The sequence below is a fragment of the Dromiciops gliroides genome, chromosome 2 (genome assembly GCF_019393635.1).
Source record: "Dromiciops gliroides isolate mDroGli1 chromosome 2, mDroGli1.pri, whole genome shotgun sequence".
NCBI lineage: Eukaryota > Metazoa > Chordata > Mammalia > Microbiotheria > Microbiotheriidae > Dromiciops > Dromiciops gliroides.
This window is the reverse complement of record NC_057862.1, coordinates 173,758,243-173,776,719: the sequence shown is the minus strand read 5'-3', so window position 1 is coordinate 173,776,719 and position 18,477 is coordinate 173,758,243.

Genomic DNA, 18,477 nt, shown 5'->3' with positions numbered 1-18,477 from the left:
AAAAGGAGCTGAAAACCATTGCTCTTCTTGGAATGATTCCAGAGATTCTCATCTATTTCGTCTGCTTTTGATCAATCTGTAAGATAGAAGATATCTCAAGAGAGCCTGTGCTTATGAGATTGTGAGTCCAATTTTGCACTCCTGAAAGGTTTGGATAATTCAGATAAAGTATTGATATTTCTGAGTGTCGATCTGTTCTAATGAAAACAGTACTAGAGTCTTGTTTTTCATTGCATATTTGTGTTAGATTGACTGTGTGACTTTTAGTGGGCCCCTTGAAGGTTTGTGTATACTTTGAACTCTAAAAGGAGAATCATGTTGTCAATCAACTAACCAGCATTTTAAAAGTTATTTGCTATGTGGAAGGTCCTTTGCTCAGTGCTAGGAGTATAAAGACAAAAAGTGCATTAGTTCCTGCCTTCAATGAGTTTGCCCTTTAATGGAGGAGAAAAATTCACATAAATGTTTTTTTAGTCATCTCAGTCATGTCTAATTCTTTGTGATTCCATTTGGGGTTTTCTTGGCAAAGATAATGGAGTGGTTTGCTATTTCCTTCTCCAGTTCACATAAATACATAAAACCAAAGCACATTCAAAGCAGACACAAGATTACCTGGAATCTGGACTTTGGGAAGAAGAATGGAAGAAGGGCACTGGCAAGTAGGGGGAACAGAAAACGTGTCCTGCAGAAGGTAGTACGTATGCTTTTATTTTATTATGTTTTAAATTTTTTGTCAGAGGGTATGTAAGAAGCACAATAGGAAATATTTGCATGTGTTATAAGGTCCTTGTAAAAGTTCAAGAATAAAGGTAATTCCTTCATAAGCCTTTTGAGTCTTAACCAATTTAATTAAATACCCAAATTTGGGGCCTATATCAGGGTTATGGACCCAGACACTAAAGTACGTTCATTTCTATTAAAAATCTTGGTGAGGATAATACCTAACCATGTGGATCTTTTTTTTTTTCATATGTAGGGCCATTAGTTCTTTGCAAGGACAGATGACTCATGAAATTTAATGGCACTTCATCATAAATTTATCAAGAATCTTAAGTTTTCTGGGAGAAAGAGGCCATCAGAGTCCAGTCCAAATGTTCACCTTCAGAAGAAAAAAAATAAAAATATCCATCTGCTTTGACATCTTTATTTTTAGCAGGCTAATTTGTGTTCTCCTTGGAGAATAAGGGGAATGCAATGATTTGTGCTTTTTTGAGGGAACAGGAATATAGCCAACAGTACTTTAATGCTTGGAGGGATAGCTTATGTAAGTCACTTAGTGAAAAATAATACTTCATACATTATGAAATTCTGTTTGTTTGTTGTTGTTGTTTCCCATGTCTGACTAACAGGGAAACTATGTACTTAAAGGGTAAGCTGGAAATAGTAATTTTGGTGTTCACAGCAAAAAACACAAAAGGCTCTCTCAAATTAACTCTTTAAGAACAATTTATTCAAAGAGGATATGGGGAGAAACCTTAAGTCCTAGAGATGGGTAGAAACTCCCAGATACCATACTATGGAGGAGACACAGAGACCCTGCTACCACTAGGTCATTGCTGGTCTGGGGGAGGTTTCAGGTTGGGGAAGAGTTGATCTGGATTAAGGAAATGGGTCATCTGATTGCTTTCTCAATTGAACTATTTTTGCTAATTAGCTATTAAGCTTAGTTGTTTCTGTCTGCTAAAGGCATATGAATGAACTTCTAAATAACACACTTGCCCTACCCACTGTAAACATCTATGTTTCTACAAATGCATATATGTGGAGTTATATTAAGATAGAGAAGAATTAGAAACACGTTGACACAGTTTTCTGTATGATTTGAATCACAAAACAAGGGAAATAAATATTGTACGTGATTCTTTGGGAGGAAACACACATGGGATTGATTCTATAATACTTCACTTTTCTTAGGGCTAAATTTAAAACAACAAAGGTAGACCAAAAGGGGGATCTATGGAGAATAAAAAACAGGAAAGAGGTTTTCTCCTTTTAGTTGTCTTTATGGTAAAAAACCAGGGCCATTACAAGGAAAGGTGTTAAGCTCTTTTCACAGATTCAGGCTCAGGAGTACCTGAGTATCTCTCTGCCTTTCTTATTTAACAGGGAGGGAAGAAAGCCAAAAGTTGACTATACATATATCTGCCTCATATTTGGAGACTCCGTTTTTTTGTCCTAAAAATAACCCAAGGGAGATGGAGAGGCTGTCTTTTTACCACATTAAAGAGAATCAAGAGGTTAATTTTCCCCCCTTAATGATATTACTATTGACTTTTATACAAGAATACTGGTCCCCTTTTTTTTTGAGACAGAGAGGGATTAGGAGCTTGCTGACCAGGTGATTTTTGTTTTATTTTGTTTCCTTCTTCTTTTTTTCAAAGCCCTCCTGCCTCTAATCCACACAAAGGTAAAAATGAAAATCTTCTAGGATGATCTAATCCTCAGTGGCCACTGTTAGAAACGAAGAAAGCCTTATGGTACTACCAGTAACCAGAATAATTTTGACTCTAGAGACCAAGGATAAATTTGGCATAAGCAGGCATTTATACTATTACCTGAAGCATCAGAGTTAGTCTTATTAGCAAACCTTAAAAAGAAACAGCACTTGGCTGGAATATCAGGGATGATTTACCTTCAAGATGAACCCTCTCTAACTTCTGAGTATTCTCCTACTTCTTTGTGTGGCAATCAGAAACACTGAGCATACTCAGAAACCAAGGGGATGCTTTGCCTCCAGAGTTTTTGTTTGGGAAAATATTGGGACTGTAAAATACATATTAGTGCCATTATATTAGAACAATTGATACTAATTAGTACTGATACTATTAGTATATATTTGTACTATTTCTCCTTAAGGGTTGGGTTCTTATTTATTTTTTCATATAGTTCTATAGACACAATATCAGGTTAATATATGTTTTTTTTTCATTAACTCATTTGTTTTTTTTTTTTATAGGTGAAGTAGTGACTTTGCTACTTTTTCCCCCTTTAGTCTTTGTCATACCTCTGCACTCTCTACTAGTGTCTTCACACCAGAACCTCTACCTCATTTTCATTACCTTGACTGGCTCATTCTTGCCTACTTTTCTGTCAACACAAGCTGCTTTCAGGGATTTTACTGTTGAGATAATTTTAGTTCTGGGTCAGGAAGGATGATTTTTTCCCCCATGAATTCACTTGCATTCATCCTGTTTGTAAGGAACTGATAGCCTTGGTCTTTAAGAGGTATATGTCCCTTCACACATACTACCATCCAGGCAAATTGGACTCTTATTGTCCCATGTTTATGTTACTCTATCTTATCTCTGAGCACTTTTTGCACCAGTTAGCCTCCATACAAGGGCAAATAGGTGACACAGTGGATATAGAGTGCTAGCTCTGGAATTAGGAGGACCTGAGTTGAAATCTAACCTCAGATACCTATGAGATGTGTAACCCTGGGCAAGTCACTTATTATTGTTTGCTCACGGCCTTAAAAACTTGTGTGTGTGTGTTGGGGGGGGGGGGGGTACAGCTAAGTTGCATAGTGGTTAGAATGCTGGGCCTGTAGTCAGGAAGACCTGAGTTCATATCTAGCTTTTGACATTTACTAGATGTCACTTAACCCTGTTTGCCTCAATTTCCTCATATGTAAAATGAGCTGGAGAATAAAAAGGCAAACCACTCCAATATCTTTGGCAAGGAAGCCCCATATGGGAGTCACAAAGAGTTGGACAGCACTGAAACGACTGAACAACAATCACTACAATCCTCCATACCTGGCATGTTCTCTTAAATCACTGCCTCTTTCATGAGATTTTTAGATTCCTTTCATGCTCAGTTAAAAAGCTAACATATTGGGGCAGCTAGGTGGCGCAGTGGATAGAGCACCAGCCCTGGAGTCAGGAGGATCTGAGGTCAAATATGGCCTCAGAGACTTGCCAACTTACTAACTGTGTAACCCTGGGCAAGTCACTTAACCCCAAATACCTCACCAAAAAAAAAAAAGCTACCATATACCTGAACCTTTCACTGATGCCCTTTTGTAGTTAGCCTTCCCCATTATCTAGCATGTATTTTGTATATACCAATATATGTACCAATAAGTTGTCTTCCTCAATTAGATCAAAACTTCTTGAAAACAGGAACTTATCTACTTTTGTCTTTGTAAGTCCAGTATGTAGAGCAGTACCTTCACACCAAATAAATACTTAATAAATGCTTGCTTACTTACTTTCTTGATATGCTTAACATCAAAGAAACATCTACTTAATTATAATGTCCCAGCACAACTGCTGTGGTATCTTCTTTTAGCTCGTTGGTATGGGGACAACCACTAGAACAAGGGATATATCCTGAATATAACATTTTTTGGTTAATATTTACTTGTCTGTATAAGTAGCTAACCATTCCTGTTGAGACTGTTCCCTGTGTTCATTCTTTTGAGATAACTGGGTTACAGGAGGACCCACAACCACTGGGGACTTTCACTGATTCTATTGCCCATAACATTCCTCCCAGGCCTAGGCCTTTCAGAACACCAGGCTTTTCAGAATTAAACTGCTCACATGACATGGTTGAGATGGGAACTACCAACTATATTACTTTTGGTGGTTTAGACTGAAGACCACCATAATAAACTATCTGCTCTTCTTCTTCCACCTAAGTTCTTCCAGGTCCAATCATTTGCCTTTACCTGAATCCTTCAGATTTATTTATTGTCATTTGACATACTGAATACACCTAAGGACCCTTGGGCTTTGACATTTGCCCTGTTGCTATGCTTTTAGGATTTCTCAGCTTTTCCATCTAGCCTACAATGTGTGCATGCGTGTGTGTGTGTGTGTGTGTGTGTGTGTGTGTGTGTGTGTGTGAGAGAGAGAGAGAGAGAGAGAGAGAGAGATAGTTTTTTAATTATAGTATGAGCTCCTTTAGAATAAGGACTGTTTGATCTTTCTATTTGTATCCCTAGGGCTTAACACAGTGCTTGAGACATAGGAAACATGAAATTTTTCATTCATTCATTCATTCATTCATTCATTCATTCATTCATTCATTCATTCATTCATTCATTCTGCAGATTATAGATGTTATGTAAATGCTAGCTCTTATTATCCATGTTGGCTATTATTAGCACCTTGAGGTCACCATTATTAGCTAGTACATTCCCATCAGTCTAGTAAACATCTAATTCATCCATGGCAATATGGCCAATAGTCCTTCTGTTATATTCTTTGAGGCTGGAAATTCTTTCAACTCCTTTTTATCTCTTTTCTGGCCTACTCAATGTTGCTATTATTGTTGTTCATCTCCTTGTGCTTTCTTTTCCTCTTCTTCCTCGTCTGTTTTTGTTTCCTTCTTTTAAATCTTATAATCATCTCAATTTATTTTTGTTCTATGAACTCTTTATTTGAGAAGACTTCTTTGCACATGAAATATATTAAAGATCAAACATTACTTTCTCTCTTTAACACTGTCATGGCTAGGTACTCATTCTACAAGTGGGAATAGATTGCAAGCATATTCCTTTTAGGATTCTTACTTGAGGCATAACTACTTACCATAGAGTGAGAAAAAGCAGCCAGAAAGCAATCTCAACAATATATTTTTTTTTATAAAGAGAAACAAAATTTAAAATCTCACATGAGCTTTCTGTAAAGAGGTTATACTTTAGTGCAAGGTAATATCGCTAGCACAGCATTTTTTAGTGGTTTATGGGAATTCTCCACAATCTTAAATTCTTTAAAGTTAAATTGCACTTCAAAGTTTCATTCAAAGCCAGTAAAAATGATATAGTTAAGTTTTCAACTGGGAATGAATTATTCATTAAAGATGATAATGGTGTTAAAGCTCAACCAAGGAGCTATAACATTAGCATAAAGAATTCCCTGTGTCATATTAATTGCAAAAATTGAAAACACACAACACAAAAGATATTGAGCCACAGATGTGTTTTTTTGTTACATTAAATAAAAGTTCATTTTATGGTAACCTTTGCATCAGGTTTTAAATCAAGCTACCTTGGGGCTTATAAACCACTCGATCTTATTTACTTATTAATGATATTAGGGTAGCATGGGATGAATATGTTTCTAACCAATTTAACAAGAATGCTGTGGTTTTATGAAACATTGGAAACAGAGGCAAACATTCAGAGCATAATTTGTAAAACTCAGGAGTCTTGTAAAATTTTAGAAATGAGTGAGGCTTTAAAGTTCAGCTTATCCTACCCATTCATTTACAAATCAAGAAAGTGAGGACAGGAGAAGTGAAGGTAGTAGCAAAGTGAATAGAGTCCTGTATTTGAAGTCAGGAAGACTTGAATTCAGAATTTTCCCTCTGACATTTCCTAGCTGTGAGATCTGATCAGGACACTTATTTTTTCTGAGTCTAAGTTTGCACATTTACAAAATAAAGAACTGTACTAGATGTCCTCTAAGGTCCTTCTAGCTCTAAATACACAATCCTATAAGTTACTTGTCCAAGGTCACATCTAGGACTTCTTCCCAGTCTAGGGAAAATTATATATATATATATATATATATATATATATATATATATATATATAGATCTTCTTCCCAGTCTAGGGACCACACATGGCACATACATATACACCAGGGGGACAGTGTGATGACATAGCTTCCAAAACACAGATAGCAAGGTCAAGAGATTCTCATTTAGAAGTGCTCTGATTGGGGATTTCACACAAACATAAAAAGTGATTCCCTAAGTAAGATCCAGAAGAATGTAGCCTCTTTGGAGTTGTTCTTGAATCATTTCAGACTCTTCCTGACTCCATTTTGGGGTTTTCTTGGCAAAAACACTGGCATGTTTTGTCATTTCCTTCTCTAGCTCATTTTATAGATGAGAGAACTGAGGCAAACAGGCTTAAGTTATTTAACCAGTGTCACACAGCTACTAAGCACCTGAGGCCAGATTTAAACTCATTGTGTCATTTGAAATATTGGGGGCCAGCCTCTGTTCTAAAATATTGGGGAACTAGGCTGGGTTTTTAAAGATATTGCTACTTATATTTTAATGGCTATTGCACCAGTTTTGGGCATTGAGCATTTATTAAATCATATTAAATGTTAGTAAAGAATTGACTGAGTATATGCCTGACTTCCCTACTAGTTACATACCTAGCACATTTTTCTAAGCAGGAAAGAAGAGTGTATGGCTAGCTCAAACAGTTCCCCCAGTGCAAGGGAGAAGGAGAGAACACAAGCCTGCTGTGGTCCACCCCAGTTTCTCCTTCCCTAGGGGTGACTTTTATACACTGCTCAAAGCTAATTGGCTAGCATCATTCAACTTCATTGATTGACATGACTTGGGGGGTGGTACATATTAAAAGGAGCAGTATCTTTCTGACCTCAGGGTCTAGTGAAAGATTGACCCTCTGAGGGCAAAGGCTTTCAGGTAGGTGTGGTTTCTATTGTCTTTACTGAGTTAGTTTGATTTCTATTTCTATTGATCCATCCCTGGGCTTCTGGGCTGGTCTCAAAAAGAGACTACTGAATGTTTCTGAGCTAAGCCTTAGAGTTAGGGGGGTTCCTTTGTCTCCAAAAAGTCTATTATTCATAATTATTTTCTCACCTCATAAACATGAGCCTTCCTTACTTCAGGTCCAGCACTCTATCCACCTAGCTGTCCCACTCTTTGGGGTTGGAGACTACTGATTGTTATGATTACTCTGAACTTTATTCTGATTGAATGATGCAGCATCCAGATGAGTGGACAACTGGTTGTTTAGCCCAGAAATAGCCAACCTGATAAACTTTGCAGCTCCCTGACTTAAATGGAACTACTATTAAAATAAAAAGGTAATACTTTATCAAAGCCCTTTTAAGGGCAATTGTAAGTTGAAAGAGCTTGTAAATGCTGCATCGGTAGAGATAAGAATAGGATTTGCTCAGTTGAAGTCCAACAGGGAAGCAGTTAGCAGAGAATTGGTTTCATATGATGCAGATGTTCCTGAATGGACAATGGCATCAAAACCATAGGTCCTGAGTTGCAAGTTACTCCAAGCTTTTTTTTTTTCTTTCTTCCTTCATATGCTTTCCTACCAAATTTATGTAAATTTGTGCCCATTGTCCCCAACTGATATCAAGTGCATTGTTGAGAAAGTCCAATCCAGGTTATGTGAGGATTTTAATCCATTTTTATTATTCAACTGCTGTCTTTAATATCTGAGTACCTGTGATGTTATAATTATTGATTTTGCCTTTTTTAAAACTTGCCTAAGTAAATGGCTATATTTTCAAATGAAGAGTAATACTGTGAGTTGCTGATTTATGTAAATGGAAATCCATCAGTGGGAGCTCAAAATCTATGGTAGTGAGTAGGGGGAGTTTTTTCTCCCTGAACAGGATTATCCCCAGGACCCAAGAGAATTTACATATAATTGCACCTGTCAGTGTGAGAGCAGTTTCGAGTGAGAGAGCCAATCCAGAGAGTGAGTACCTGTCCACACACTCAGGTGACTGGTTTTGAGGCAATACCTAGTGGGTAGCTACTCCATTTGTAATATGATATGCTTATGACACTCACCATCCACCTCAAAGGATTATAGTATAGGAAAAAATAGAAACTCTACATCATGTTAAAAATATGAGTTATTGGTCTACCTTTAAATTATTTATATTTAAAAGCCACTGCAGACCTTTTTTTTCAATCACCACATATCGCCTTACCTACTTCCCAGTAGGCATTGTATACTACACCACCCTTCCTGAAGGTTACCCCTGGAACCACACTCCTTGTTGAGCTCTGCTTCACTCTAACCTTGGAGACCACTATTCCCTTTCCAGCAGGTGTTAATTGAGGATTTGGTCTCTTGAACTGCTTGCACAAATAAATTTCTTCCAGTAAAATCATGGTCTACTGGGCCTTACCATTTTACCTGTCATTGCTCCCTAATGTTCATTACACCTTATCATGTACTCTACTGCTATGTCCTTTGAGTTCTCAGGAATTGCCATTGACCTATTGGTGCAACTAATTGGGATTTGTCATCCACACAGATGCTATACTCTAAGAAGCATCCACTTTGTAGCTCAATACTCCTGTTGTATTGTCTCCACTAATTAGAATGTGAGCTTCTTGAGAGTAGGGATTCTATTGTTTTTCTATTTGTTTCCATGGTATTTAATATGGCATATGGGATATAGTTAGTGTTTAATAAACATGTTTATATTCCCACCCATTCTTTAAAGGTATAAAGCAGCAAGAAAGCAATTTTCTTTGGTTTGAATAGAATTTTATTTTCCAAAATATATGTAAGAACAAAATTTTAACATCAATTTTTAAAAAACTTTGTGTTCCAACTTCTCTTCCCCCCTCCATTCTCACCCCCCACCCACAAGAACTCAAGCAATTCAAAATAAGTTATACATGAGTAGTCATGGAAAAATTCCCATATCAGCTAGTTGTGAGAGAAAACAGTCAAAAAACCCGAAACTTCAGATTAAGGAATTGTCAAAGAGGAAAAGAAAAAAAATTTAAATGTGTTTCCATTTTTTTTTCTGATACTATCAGTTCTTTCTCTGCCGATGGGCTGCAATTTTCATAAGACTTTCAGGGTTATATTGGATCATTGCCTTGCTGATAATAACCACATGCTTCCCAGCAGATCATCCCCCACTATTGCTGTTATTTTGTATACAGTACATTTCACTCTGCTTCAGTTCATGTAGCTCATCCCAGGTTTTTCTGAGAGTATCCTGTTCATCATAACCTGTATATAGTACCATAAGCTTGATGGGGAATTTTCTTCATAAAAGCCCAGCAAAGTAGGTACCATATGTTTTGCCAGTATAATCAATCATCATAATTATTTCCCTCCATCCCACTCCCTTCCCATGATATTTACTCTATTTTCTATCTTCTTTAAACCTATTCCTCCTCAGAAGTGTTTTACTTCTGACTATCCTCTCCCTCACTCTGCTCTGCACTCCCTTTTTTCACCCTTCCTTCCTTATCCTATTCCCCTCCTATTTTCCTTCAGGGTTAAATAGATTGCTCCTCCCAATTGGGTATGAAAGCGATTCCCTCCATGAGCCCACTCCAATGAGATCAAGGTCCCTGAGCTAATTCTGTGTTCTAAATTATTCCTCCTCTCTCCCTCCTCAACCTTCCCTACGGGATCAAGCAATTCAATATGTCATATCAGTGCAGTAATGCAGAACATTTTCATCTTCCTTGAAAGTGTTTTGCTTTTTACTGCTCTCTCCTCCAATCTGCCCTTTCCTCCTTCCCTTCTTCCACCCTCCCCTTTTCTCCCTTCCCCCCCAAGGCAAAAATATATGACTATACCTACTTGAGTATTTGTTAGTCCTTCTTTGAGCCAATTTTGATGATATTAAGGTTCAGTCACTTGCCAACTTCTTGCCCCTCTTCTACTCTCTTCCATAAGCTTTTTTCTTGTTTCCTTCATATAAACTACCTCTCCCCAGACCATCTTTCCCCTTCTCCCTCCCCCAGTTTATTCCTCTTATACCTCAACCCTATTTTAATGATGTCATCATGGATTAGTTAGGTGGCACACTGGACAAAGCACCAGCCCTGGACCCAGGAGGCGCCAAACCCAAATCCAGCCCCAGACATAAGACACCCCACCCTGTCTGCCCTACAGAGAACAAAACATAAATGCTTTACAGATATCATCCCTTCATATTTAGTTCAGCCCTATCTTCTGTGAATTTCTTACTGAGATAGTTCTTATGATTTCAAAGCATTATCTTCTCACATAGGAATGTAAATGGTTTGATCTTTTAACATCCCTGATGAAGTCTTTCCTGTTTACCTTTTTATGCTTCTCCGTGGTCTTGTATTTGAAAGTCAAATTTTCTATTCAGTTCAGGTCTTTTCATCACAAATGATTGAAAGACTTCTTTCTCATTGAAATCCCATTTTTGCCACTGAAAGATTATACTCAGTTTTGCTGGTTACGTGACTTTTGGCTGAAGTCCCAGTTCCTTTGCCCTCTGAAATATCATATTCCATGCCCTCTGGTCCTTTAATGTAGAAGCTGATAGATCTTGCTTTATCCTTGTTGGAGCTCCACATTTTTTGAATTCCTTTTTTCTAGCTGCTTGCAGTATTTTCTCCTTCACCTGGGAGTTCTGGAATTTGGCTATAATATTCCTGGAGGTTTTCCTTTGGGGATCTCTTTCAGGAGGTGATCTGTGGATTCTTTCAATTTCTATTTTAGTTTCTGCTTCTAGAATATAAGGGCAATTTTCCCTCACAATCTCTTGGAGGATGCTGTCTAAGCTCTTGTTTTGGTCATGGTTTTCAGGTATTCCAATGTTTTTCAAATTATCTCTCCTGGCTTTATTTTCCAGGTCAGCTGTTTTTCCAAGGACATATTTCACATTGCCCTCTATTTTTTCATTCAATTGGATTTGCTTTACTGTGTCTTGGTTTCTCATAAGGTCACTAGCTTCCATTTGTTCAATCCTAATTCTTAGGCAGTTATTTTCATCAGACAGTTTTTTAATCTCATTTTCCATTTGGCTTTTCAAACTGTTGACTTTTTTCTCATGACTCTCCTGCATCGCTCTCATTTCCCTTTTCATTCTTTACTCCTTTTCTCTATATCTTCTTTCTATTTCTCCTACTTTCTGTTCAAAGTCCCTTTTGAGAGCTTCCATGGCCTGAGACCAGTTCATATTTTTCTTGGAAGCTTTGGATGTTGGAGCTTTGACCCTGTTATTGTCTTCTTCTTCTTCGGTTGTATTATGGTCTACCTTACCCCCAAAGAAGTTTTTGATGGTCTTCTGCTTTCTCTGCCTACTCATCCTGGTTTACTATTTCTTGGCTTTTAACTCCTTAAAGGGTGGCGCTGCTTCCAGGACACACTGTTCAAGCTACAGCATGGCCTGATGGATGGTTGGGCTTTTTCTCAGCCTGCCTGGCCTCGATTTCATTTGATTTTAAACTCTCCACTGGGGGGAGGGGGGGGTGCTGCTTCTTGGCTCAGCTCCTGTTCTCAGCTTCAGAGGGTCTCAGGTGTTTTGAGTTGGGGGGGGGGGCAGGTTTTAATCTCACCTGGCTTGTTTTCTCAGGTCTGGAGATAACCTCACACCTACTTACTAAGGAACCAATCAGCAACGCTTTCTGTGGTGTGGTTCTCAGCTTCAGATGTGACTGCTCCCCTGCTCCCCTCCCCACCTGGACCTTCAGCCACTCAGGATTTCTTCCTGGTTCCCCGCTGGAGTGGGACATTTGAATCCATCCCCCCTAGTCCACTGGTACCACTGCACTTACCGCCGCCCCCCCCCCCCCCCCCCCCCCCCCCCCGCCAGCCATTCAGTCTAACTGCGCGCTCAGTTGCAGAAGATGCAGGTGCTGCAGCCAATTCAGAGGCATTGGGGCAAATTCCTCTGGCGAGTATCTGGTGTGTTGGCCCAATTATGCGGTTAGGCTTTATTCGTGGCCCAGCACAGCCTCCTGAAATCTATCTATAGCTAGAGAAAACTCTCAGCCCATATTTTTGTGTGTTTTTCTGCCCCAAGGGTTCTTTTATTGCTATTTTTGGGGTGATTGTATCAGGAGCCCTGTGGGTTTAATGTCTTTCCTCTGCCATCTTCAGGAAAGCAATTTTTAACAAAGAGGTATACATTTCTCTACAGCAGTGGGAGTGACAGTTAATTCTTGCAAATACCATCCTGGTGTCTTTTATTCTTCATCTCAAATGGAAGCTATATGGAATTTATCTTGGCTGACTTTATAGATTATTTTTGCAGGGCAATGAGGGTTAAGTGACTTGCCCAGGGTCACACAGCTAGTGTCAAGTGTCTGAGGCTGGATTTGAACTCAGGTCCTCCTGAATCATGGCCGGTGCTTCATCTACTGTGCCACCTTGCTGCCCTGACTTTATAGATTTTTAAATAAAAAGTAGGGGACTTTGGTAATCTTCATTGACCTACCTTAAGGACCCCTCCATCCTTAGAGGCTTAGGAATCCTATGACTTAAGAATAATATCCTGCTTCTTTTTTTTCATTAAAAAAAAAAACATTTTTAGGGGCAGCTAGGTGGTGCAGTGGATAAAGCACCAGCCCTGTATTCAGGAGTCCCTAAATTCAAATCCATCCTCAGATACTTGACACTTACTAGCTGTGTGACCCTGGGCAAGTCACTCAACCCCCATTGCCCAGCAAAAAAAAATTATTTAAAATTTTGAGTTCTAAATTCTATCCCTTTTCCCTCCCTCACTTTTTTTCCTACCTGAGGTAGCAAGCAATCAGATATAGGCTATACATGTGCAATTAAGCAAAACATTTCCATATTAGTCATTTTGTACAAGACAGCAAAAGAAAAAAAATGAAAGAAAGAAAGTGGAAAATAGCATGCTTTAGTCTACATTCGAACAATATTAGTTCTTTCTCTGGAGGTGGATAGTAGGCTTCATCATGAATCTTTTGGGATTGTCTTGGATCATTGTTGTGCTGAGAATAGCTAAGTCATTCAGTTATCCATCAAAATTTTTTGCTGTTATTGTGTGCAATGTTTTCCTGGTTCTATTGACTTCACTATGCATCAGTTCATATAAGACTTTCCAATCCTGAATTTTTTGGATTTTAAACTTGAAAGTAAGAGTTGTATTGTTTTTATCTTTATTTCATAGCACAGGGGCTCCTCTCCTGTGTTTGTCAAATTGGATTGTCCCTTGCCTTTTCCCAGAATTCTTCGTCATCCTACTTTGCTTGGAAGGTTTGACACAGGTCATGAGCACCTACACTAAACAGGACACAGGCCAGAGAAGGGATAAGCCTTGAAACCAGTTCAATCATTTTGGCTAGTCATGAGCAGATATAGAAATAGGGTTGGTGGGGAAAGACAACAGAAATCAATAAATGAAATTCTTGTGTTTTGATTATTTTTTATTTTGATGCATTTATCTGAACTATGCACTGTTGCACATATTGGTATTTTAGCATCAAATTGGAATCATTAGTCTTAAATGCAATTTTAATGAGAGTGTTGATAACATTTAGTTTGAATTTCAACCAGGGTAATTCAGTATCTCAGAGGCTCTGTGATCACGTAAATGTGTGTACTCCTTTCAAAGATATAAATGATGAACCATCCACACCTTCTCAACCATCTATTTATTTATTTGTTTATTTATTTACTTATCTATCTATCTATCTGCCTATCTATGTATTTATTTTTGGGGCAGGGCAATTGGGGTTAAGTGACTTGCCCAGGGTCACACAGCTAGTAAGTGTTAAGTGTTGGAGGTCGGATTTGAACTCAGGTCCGCCTGAATCTCGGGCCGGTGCTCTATCCACTGCACCACCTAGCTGGCCCCCCTTCTCATCAATTTAACTCTTGCCTGTGTTCTCCAGTAAATTCTCCATAAGGAGTCAGTCCTTTTTTTTTGGTGGGAGCAATTCCTCTAGGACTCTTGACACTGTGCTAATTTTATCTAATTTATTTGTTCATTCAATGTACCTTCATTAAGCACCTATCCTGTTCAAGGTTCTGCCCTAGATTTTAGAGTTGCAATGTAGTGCTATGCTATAATTTCACATCTGCAAAACTTAAAGAATAGCATGTGCTATGAACCCCCACACTTTATTTCACTCGACTATTGGTTTGTAAAGTGAGGGGTAGTTTTTGACCTGTCTATTCTACTTCTTGCAGAAGTAAATGGAATAGGAAAATAGGTATAATCATCTACTTTTACAGCAGAGGACAATCCCTTTAAGAAATAGAGTTTGGGGGCAGCTAGGTGGCACAGTGAATAGAGCACTGGAATTGGATTCAGGAGGACCTGAGTTCAAATCCAGCCTCAGACACTTTACACTTGCTAGCTGTGTGACCCTGTTCAAGTCACTTAACCCTCATTGCCCCACACCAAAAAAAAAAAAAAAGGAAGAAGAAAAAAAGAACTAGAGTTCAATTCCATGGATTTGTTAAGGCTTCCAGACAAACTGGACTAATCTTTTTACCCACATATATCCGTTACCCCTCTGTCCCCAATCTGGTTTGGGAAAGACTTAATTTACAAAGGCCAAGGTCAACCACTGTATTTCCAGGTCATTGCTAGGTATCTTGACCTCTAACTTGCCACTGGAATTTGATGACATTGGAGGAGAGAATGAGGATGAGGACTTTGCACAGCTCTGTCTCATTTAAGTCCAATTCCTGTGAAAGTCATGGCTTTAACCTCATGATGTCATGAGATCAAAAGACAAACAGTAACAGAACAGGTTATTCTATACATGTGATACTCAATAAATACTTTTTAATGAGTAATAAATAATACATGAACTTTAAATTATATTTATTTTCACCTATTTTTCCTCAAAATCAGTAATGACTTTGCTTTTTGCCCTACCTTGCCTGTCAGCTATGCCCCACTGGGCAATTCAGCAACAGTCCATAAATATGCCCATAGGAAAGACCTTTCTCTCTACATGTGATGATAAAAGGATACCAAGGAGAGAGAGAGAGAACTGACAGCATCTGATGATCTATGTTAGAAGGGAAATAATGACCTATAAATGCTGTAATTGTGATGGCTAACATTATAAACCAGCAGGCTATCTTTGCTAATTGCCCAAGGTACCAGAGTTAGAACCAGAGAGTGGGTCATATTTCTCTCCAATTTAACTAAACAAAGACAGAAGATCAGAGATAGAAGTCATAAGTGCTATATTATCCCTTGGAAAGGAGCGCAATAGGAAATAAACAAAGTTAACAAAGTATATATTGAAGTAAACTATCAAAGGCCCCTCCAACTAGCTAATTCAAACTGAGATACTAGAGACTCAAGAAAGAAAATGCCCACTTAAGATGAGCCCTCTAAACCCAAAGGTTTACTGGAAAGTCAATTATTCATGGGTCCCTCTAGGAAAGGAAAGAAGAGCCTCTTGCTGGTGTGGCTGGCCTGTTGTGACCTAGTTTCATCTGGAAATACTCCATAAGTTGTTATTGCTCTGGCCATGATTTTATAACCCATAGAATAAATTTTCTGTTGGATGATTGTGGTTACCTCAACCAGAGCAGAGTCTCTCAGGTCTTGATAAAAGCACCAGAAGAGCTATGAATAATACTTAAAAACCTTCAGCTGGTCAAAGAGGGGAGAATGCCATACTTAGATTCAGGATTCCTGGGTCTGAATTCTTCCTCAGATATATATATATATATATATGTATATATATATATATATGTATATATGTACGTATATATGTATATATATGTATGTATGTATGTACATATATATACATGTATGTATGTACATGCTGTTTGACCTTGTATGATTAATTTAAGCTATTAGCTTCAGTTTCTTCTATTCAGTATAGCCAGAAAGAAAAAACCTTTTCTTAGCAGCCAACGTGAAGTCCCCCACCACACCAAAGTCCGGACCAAAAAGACCTTGCTTCTCCGCTGATTCTCCCAGAAGCCCCTTGTCAAAACGGAAGCAGGGCCATCCACACACAGCTCAAAGCTAATTGGGTGGTAGCACTAATTGACATGACCCACAGGTGGCAGACACAACTTCCGGATGCTGAAGTCACATGTTTTCTTTTCAGACCAGAGCTCACAATGTGCCTCTCAGCAGGTGGTGTCATTCCAATTCTCACAATGGTGATGGGATATTATTGTGCTATAATAAATGAAAAGGAGGATGATTTCAGAAAGACCTGAAAAGAATTAAGTAAATTGATATATAGTGAAGTGAGCAGAACCAAGAGAACATTTTGTACAGAGACAGCAATATTTTTTGTTGAAGAACTGTGAATGACTTGCCTTAACTCAACAACACAATGATCCAAGCCAATCCCAAAGGACTACTGATATAACATACTATATACCTACAAAGAAATAACTGATATTTATTGAACACAGACTGAAGTCTTAGGCATTGTAAGCATGTGATCCTACTCAAGTCCCTTGGCCTTTGTATGCTTCAGTTTCCTTATCTGTTAAATGACGATAATATTCAGTCTGAGCCCTATGTGAACTCATGTCTTCCATCCTCCAGGCCCTGAGCTCAAGCTGCTATGCCATCTAGCTACTCTTACTTAAATACTCAAATGGATCTCTAACACTTTACATTTGGAAGTTCCTTTCAATGATGCAGATGGCAACTCATCCAAAATGTAACCATAGGTTGTGATAATCAAAGCATCCAGAACGTGGGAACCAATAGATCAACTGAAATCTGGACTGGCAAGAGAAGTGGATTGAGTTCAAGGTGTCACCTTTTAAGAAGGATTATTGGCGGGGCAGCTAGGTGGCACAGTGGATAAAGCACCAGCCCTGGATTCAGGAGTACCTGAGTTCAAATCCAGCCTCAGACACTTAACACTTACTAGCTGTGTGACTCTGGGCAAGTCACTTAACCCCAATTGCCTTACCAAAAAAAAAAAAAAAAAAAAAAAAAAAAAAGAAGGATTATTGGCAAAGTGGAGGATGTCCATGAGGCTGATGAGAACAGTAAAGTGTTTGGAAACTTTGCCCTTTGCAGAATAGTTGAAGAGATTTGGGCTGTTAAGTTTCATGAACAAAATTTTGGGGATGATATCCGTAAAAGCTATGTGAAATAGATAGATATAGATATGTAACTAACATATATGCTAATATGTCTCTCTATCTCTCTATATATATCCATATCCATATCTATATAGATATATACACACAGATATATAAGGATTAGGTTTATTCTATAAGTTTTAAGAGGGCTGAGCTGGTTTTACCATAGGTTCAAGATTGCATACTTCAACTCAATTAAAAAATATGAATGTTCCAACAGTATGAGCTGTCCAGTAATAGAAAGGAATGAATTAGAATGAAATGAGTTCTCCAACATTGGAGGTGTCCAAGAAAGATAGTAGATGTCAAAGATTAGAGATGTGCTCCATGGAGTGAAAGTCTGAACTAGTTGATCACTAAGATAACTTCTATTTCCCAAATTCTATTATTTTATAATTGTATATAGGTGTGGGAGGGACAATAGCACGTGCTTAACACAAAAAAATTTTCAGGAGACGTAAAGAAAAAAGATCATATGCTAGGTCAGTGCAGGAGGACCTAAAGCCAGATGAGTAATCATTGGGTGGCAGATAGAAGAGTTACTTCCTTATTCAGCCATCAGGAACCTGGCCTATAGGCACACAAGCCGAAGGTTGTTTCCCCCCCCCCTTTGTTAATTAGGAAGAGCAGCAGCATGTTCCAGATTAAGAGGTGGTAATAGTGGTGGTGGTGGTGGTAGGCGTGGTAGGCATGGTAGGTGTGGTGTGTGTGTGTGTGTGTGTGTGTGTGTGTGTGAGTGTGACAAGGCCCCTATGCATTCAATGAAGTTCCAGCTGGATATTAAAACCCTGGCAACTCAAATCTTAGTGACAGGTTGAGTATATTTTTCAGTCACTCCAGAGGATAAAGAAAAAAAAAATAAGAACTATAGGTTGGCTTACATGTTTCAAAGCTCTGCCAGCCAATCTCATCTGTTAATGGACTTCAGTTAAATTCATATCAGCAAA